Source organism: Limulus polyphemus, unplaced genomic scaffold (assembly GCF_000517525.1).
Source record: "Limulus polyphemus unplaced genomic scaffold, Limulus_polyphemus-2.1.2 Scaffold485, whole genome shotgun sequence".
Lineage (NCBI taxonomy): Eukaryota > Metazoa > Arthropoda > Merostomata > Xiphosura > Limulidae > Limulus > Limulus polyphemus.
Genome location: NW_013666095.1, coordinates 455,085 through 462,093, shown reverse-complemented (window position 1 = coordinate 462,093; position 7,009 = coordinate 455,085). Strand labels below are relative to the sequence as shown.

Sequence of the window (7,009 nt, the reverse complement as noted above, 5' to 3'; positions counted from 1 at the left end):
GAAAAATATGTCTCTTATCATTATCTCTCAATTCCATTCATAGTTACTATTAAAGTAGTGCCTAGGAAAAACACCTTAGGTGTGAAAAAAAAGGTGTGGCCAAAAAAGGATTGAATATGCAATTTAAAGGAATGAAATCAAAATTGTCAGCCAAACTGGTAGCTACACTTATAGCATTGATAAGAATTTTACAGCAAATATTCATTAATCAGTTAGCCAGGCCGCGTATTTGGTTTTACCCACCATCATGCCCCAAGTTGAACAAAATACTCGGCCTAGCTAACTAATGAATGAATATTTGCTGTAAAATTCTTATCAATGCTATAAGTGTAGTTAAGAGTGTGGCCGTCAATTTTGATTTCATTCCTTTAAGTCGCACACTCAGTCCTTTTTTAGCCTCACCTGTTTTTTTTTGTTTTGTTTTTTTCACATCTAAGATGTTTTTGATTAGATCGTGATAGCTGGAGTCGACTCGTGAGTGCAGCTAAAATTCTGACTGGGATTACGTGAGTGTGTGATTTTGCTTTGTGCGAATGGCGTGTGTGCGGATGTTCTAGTCTTTCATTCGTTTTTGTTTCATTAAACCCACTTGTCCTATAGCTGCTGAGACAGAAGGTGATCCATTGGTGCTCGAGCTAGAGTAGCTGAGCCAAATCCTATGTTTTTCCTCCATCGCTCGATACAGGAAGGTTCGCTCTCCTCGAGTCGACGGATACGTTGGAGGAGGTGAACTGAAGCGCTTAACAACATAGCTAGTGCACATCAAGATCGATGCTCTAGATGTTGCGGATGATGTTCGAGACAAAAACTAGTGCTACAAGGAGTTGCGCATGCGCTGTATCATCATTAGTAAATGTTAAAAACCATGTAGGCTTACTGTGTGAAACTGTAAAAGCAATGAAGCCAGCAAACATTGAATTCAAAACAGGTAATTGTGGAAACAGCGTGAAATTATCGGTAAATATATATGCGTAGTTTGTGACTAATTGTAAGCAAGAGTGGTGTTATCGATTTATCCTGTAGACTGTTATAAATGTTTGCAACATTTGCTAAAGAAAGCAGAGGAACTCGTTACGTTCTAAAGACTGTGCTCTACATGGAGATGTTTACACAACCTTTCCCCTTCTGTTTTAATGTGATTTGTGCGCTACCGACGGTATTTAACCGCTAGCTTTAACACTTTTTAGTTGTCGAGTCCGTAAAGTAGCACACACATATTTTTTGCCTAAGCTGCTACTTCGTAGAAATTGTTAAACAATCATTTTCACTTTTCCTCAGTTCATTCTCTTACTTAATGCACTATCGATTGTGCGTGTTGCAACTATCACCATCAGAGAGTATATGTATAGCTTAAGATTTCATATGGACCAGTAGTGCTAGTGTCCCACTTTTACAAGCACGCTGTTCTAAGTATATAACACTCTTCGTCGAGAATTTCGTTCCAAGACTGGGTACCATTCGTCTACAGGAGTAAGCTGCTTTCAAGCAACATAACCGATTAGCAAAATCCTGTTTTAACAGTAAGTAGTAATCTTGACTAATTGATTAGCAAAATCCTGTTTTAACAATAAGTAGTAATCTTGACTAATTGATTAGCAAAATCCTGTTTTAAGTGTAAGTAGTAATATGATTAACCGATTAGCAAAATCCAGCTTTAACAGTAAGTAGTAATATTAATTTCCACTGATTATGAATTACTGTGCTGACGTGGTAGAAAGTGAATGGTTTGTAGACATTTCTAACTAGTTATCATTTCTAGCTACTTTTCTCCTTCAAATATTCACAGTGATAACTCGATAGCAATTACCCATAATCCCCTTTTAAATCTAGGGTTTAATAAGCTATCTCGGTGACATTTCTATTTGAGAGAGTGTACCAAACAAGGATGAACTGTCCTCGTTTCGTTTTCGTTTTCAGTGATAACGTGTTTCAATAACGTGTTCTTGTGCAAATTATTCAGTGTAACATCTCGATTCTATATTTTTAACGTGTAAACTATTCAGTTGAACAACTTAGCTATAGGTCTTTATCAAAACAGCTAGAATTCTGCATAGCTACAGTATTATTGTTTTTACAGCTCTTACTGAGGATAAGTCGAATACTACATAGTTCTTGAACAAATGTCTTTGGTGAAGATTATTACATTATACGTAGATGTTCTATAAATATATCTAACGTTTACTACATTACTCAGTAAATGTATTGAATGAACACTTGTAGGACACTTTTAATCGTCTATAGTTGTGATATATAGAGACCATAACTAACTCCATAAAATAATCTATCTTTATTCATGCAATCTTTTCAAAATGATAATAAAAGTTTCTGAACTTATTACCAAATTCTAAACGCACAAGATTCACCAATCGTAAAGCTCATTATTCTTGTAATCGTGAAACGTCTCCTATTTGTCGGTCTGCTTGTTAGTTAAGTAAAGTTGGCGCTGGAAAGACAGAACCACTTTGTGTTCTTGACCAGTAGAGTTATCTGATCCTTAACTCCAGTAGCACAACATAGATGCCGACACTGAAAGCAAAAAGTACTCTTGGCTTTGACCTGAAATAGAAATCTCTTGCAGTATTCCTTTTTTTTTGTTCGCCTTTAATAAAGTGTTTTCTCTAAGTAACTGCTTCATTTCTAGCCGAGTCAAACTTAATTACACTTCTCATTACAGATCTTATTAACTCTCCTGTTATTGTAGTTCTAGTAAATTAGCTGTTGGTTTTAAGTGTAACTTAGAATACCACATAGTTGTATGGATGTATATGAGCTGAGCAACTTACATTATACACAGTTCTTGTGTGAATGCCTTAAAATGAGCAACTCACGTTCTCAGTGTATTCTACCTACAGCAAGACCTCCTGGGACGTGCTTAACTGTCTAACGAAAAGCAGTCACGCTTATCCAATTAGCTAAATTATGCTTAAGGAATGAAATTGCTCTACAATATTATATTAGTTGTTTAAGAGCGTATAAAAGATAAATTAAATTTATCTCGAATTTGAGTTGTGTCTACATCCTTAAAAATATTATTTTGAACTAGAATCAATAAATTAACTGCGCAGCGCCCTCAAACGGTATTTTAAGAGAATGACTAATGATCAATATTCATCAAACACGATTATCAGCCAAAGTTCTTATTAGCACTTGTTCTTCTTAACTATTTCAAAAAGTAATACTACGTTTGAACATCTAACGTTATTGTTATAAGGAAGTTTTAATGATGTTAGTACGATTTTGTAAAACTTTTGCACACATTCTGGAGATATACTTTTCTTTGATGAAACTTTCTCTAACGCATTGTTTTCTATTTCTTTTTCTTTTTTTGAAAACAAAAACTAAAAGTGCATGTGCAATATCACGTCACCTGTTATTAAACTAACGGCCTGTCAAGGCCTGGTGGTTAGAGCACTCGACTCGCAATCTGAGGGTCGTAGGATTGAATTCTTTCACCAAAGATGCTCTCTTTTTCAGCCTTGATAGCGTACTAATTTGAAGATCAATCCCATGAGTTGGCGGTGGGTAGTGTTGATTAGCTGCCTTCCCTCCAGTCTATTGCTTCAGAGTTAGGAACAGCTAGAGCTAATAGCTCTCAAACAGCTTTACGCGAAATTCAAAAAATAAACAAACAAATGAAACTAACGTAATGTTTTGGTAGGCCTAGTATCAGTTGTATGCTTACATAATTGAAAATGCATATCTGAATACTTTGTCTATGTTGATCATTATTCTTAAAACATGATAACTTGTTGAAGTAGTAAGGTACAAATATATTTATTTTAAACTATATTTTTTCATAAAGAGTTTTTGTTTTCTTTTAATTATTACTTTTAAGTTTGTTTTATATTACCTAAAGGATTTTATTTTTAAAAGGGAATTTAAAAATAAAAAGAAGACCTTGTATGTTATAATAGTGTGAAATTTAATTGAAGAACTGGCATTTAGTAATAGTTTTCTAATGTGATAACAATAACGTTGCGTGAATCGAAGCAGGGAACTAATAGCATGTTATAAACTTTATGTGGTAAGAATGAATAAAATAACTGAGAACAATTAATATACTTTTCAGTGTGGTAGACGTGGTAAAATGCATGTGAGAATAATGGCTAGGCATTACTTTAATAATACATATGAATGGAACTGAGACGATGATAATATTTTTCAACGTGGTAAATGTGGAGCTGATAAACTGCAAGTGAGAATAATGGCTAGGCACTACTTTGATAGTAAATGTGAATGGAACTGAAACGATGATGATAAGAGACAGAATTTTCTCCATGGTAGATGTGGAACTGATAAACTGCAAGGGAGAATAATGGCTAGGCACTACTTTAATAGTAACTATGAATGGAACTGAAACGATGATGATAAGAGACAGAATTTTCTCCATGGTAGATGTGGAACTGATAAACTGCAAGGGAGAATAATGGGATTAGATATCATGATTTTTGTCAATACACACCAACAAATACAGCAAGTAAGAAAGTGACACTTGATAGTAACCAGCATTAGCTTTAGGATCGCAACCCTATTTTTTATTCGGAACAGACTTTTACTTTATAGAACCAACCGGATTCTTTAACATGCCCCCCCCCCCCAGTGGCACAGCTGTATGTCTGCGGACTTACAACGCTAAAATCCGGGTTTCGATACCCGTGGTGGGCAGAGCACAGATAGTCCATTGTGTAGCTTTGTGCTTAATTACAAACAAACAAACAGACATCTTCCTTTTTCTGTGTTTTTTTTCACACCTAAGGTGTTTTTTATTACATTTATATCACTCAGAATATACATTTTTTTTCCATGGGCCAAAAATATAACTGAAAAGCTTCGTTCAATGCCTTGATTTATTATCAAATCAAAGGAGAATAGATATCCGTACTTGGGTAATGTCATTTTGAGTCGTTAATACGGCAGACAAGTGTTATCAATGTGCTACGTTTATTGTTTTCGTTACGATTTACATTCGAAAGAAAATTAAATTTGTTCTTTAAATAAACATATAAAATGCAACTCTTCTACATCAATACGAACCCTTTTTTTTCTTTGAAACACGTGCACGGTACGTCGAAATTGTCATTACCACCGTTGATACGCTTCGGTGTAATGCTCGAACCGTGGTTATAATTAACCATAAACAACCTACATGCATCTGTATTCACAACGAACTCAGAAAACATGCTTCAATCGCCCTTTCAGTTGTGAAAGTATTCACTAATTTTATCTTTAATCTTCTTTCACTATCCGTCTTTAATCACGGCCCAATCTATAGAGATGGTTTTTATCGTATTATTGCATGCCCGCTTAATCTGCAAACGAACAGTGTATTTTTGCATATAAACCCACACTGATTTCTGCTTGTAATAAACACGTGTGAAACGAGCATTTCTTAGAGTGAATTAAACCAACACATTTTAAAAAGGAATTTTGTGGGGCAGCGCGCGCGCGGTCGATCAATCTGTCCCTTGTTATTAAACACATAAAAAAAAATGAAGATTCTAGCTATTACAAACTTAATATGTATGTGAGAAAGAAAACTGTCTGAACGGCATGGCAGTGATAAAAGGGGGGTCTCCCCCACTACGTTTAGGAAAATTTGATTTTGAATTATTTAAATTCAAAGGAAACAATAAAGGGGAGGAGGGCGTGCATGGCCAAAAATCATCAATGGGGATGTTTTTAAAACTGTGTGAGATGAAGAACATATGAAATTCATATTGTTCACTTAATTAATACTCAACAAACAGGCAAGAAATACATAAAATAAATACAGGCCGGTTAAACTAGCACGTGTGTGTGTGTGTGTGTGGAGGGGGATTGAAGGTACTTTAGTCCGCCTTCAGGATGTATAGATTCACTGCGAGGTTCCGTAAATATTCACCAGACTTCACTAGTTTTATAAATCCATTTTTTTAAAACTATTTATTCGCCAGATTGTTTGAGGGTCCTCGACTTTCAGTGGCACAGCGGGAGGTCTGCGGACTTACAGTGCTAGAAACCGGGTTTTGATACCCATGGTAGGCAGAGCACAGATAGCCCATTTGTGAAGCTTTGTGCTTAGCTTCAAACAAACAAATCCTTCGTTTTTTACACAGAAAATTAGCATTATTTACACTGACCGGCAAAAAACACTAAACTACTCCCAAAGATACAATATGTTGGCCCACCACGGGTATCAAACCCCCGGATTTTAGTATTGTAAGTCCGTAAACATACCGCTGTCTCACCGAGGGACCACCCATAGTGAACTTTATAAAACCAAATCGGTAATCTCAGGGCTAAAAATGCATCAACAGCATAACGTATGGGCTATCTGTGCTGTGCCCACCACGGGTATCAAACCCCGGATTTTAGCGTTATAAGCCTTCAGACTCACCTCTTTGCCACTGGGGGGGGGGGGCAAACAGTATTTGAAAGTTAAGGACGCATGAAGAATATTTGAGGGTTAAGGACGCATGAAGAATATTTGAGGGTTAAGGACAGTTTGGAATAGAGAGTACTTGATATTTCTTGCCATACAATTAATGATGTTTTCGGTAAATTGATTATATTAACTATATTTCCAGAGATGGAAATTAAATGTTCATATTATCTATTCCGAAAAGTGTGAGAAAATAGCAGTGATCTCATAAATTATATAGTTCAATTATTGATTTAATAGTGTGAGAATTTTCCAGAGGGTGTGTTACTAAACATCCAAGATTTTCAGGCATCACGAGAATGTGTTTAGGTATGCCTATCTTAGCAGTTTCCTTGCTTAATATCTTATTTCAACTGTTCACTACAAATATACGTGAAGAATTAACTGGACAAAAAAAGAACGAATATATATAACCAAAGGTAATTCATGTAGTAGAAGACCCTAACCAAAGGTAATTCGTGTAGTAGAAGACCCTAACCAAAGGTAATTCATGTAGTAGAAGACCCTAACCAAAGGTAATTCGTGTAGTAGAAGACCCTAACTAAAGGTAATTCGTGTAGTAGAAGACCCTAACTAAAGGTAATTCGT

The 7,009-nt window shown here is 35.6% G+C and overlaps 1 protein-coding gene across 5 annotated transcripts in view; it reads left to right on the top strand.

The window, feature by feature from the left end:
• LOC106458564 (CD9 antigen-like) overlaps positions 1-7,009 on the top strand; it is a 63,464-nt gene that overhangs the window by 6,557 nt on the left and 49,898 nt on the right. For 2 of the 5 annotated variants that reach the window (XM_013918082.2, XM_022384815.1), the window contains exon 1: positions 594-1,520. The exons of 2 other annotated variants lie outside the window; for them this stretch is intronic. The gene's annotated coding sequence lies outside the window, so the exon portion shown is untranslated. Of the gene's footprint in view, positions 1-593; positions 1,521-1,543; positions 1,568-7,009 lie in introns of those variants that run through there. One more of the 5 variants, XM_022384818.1, reaches the window with a different exon arrangement.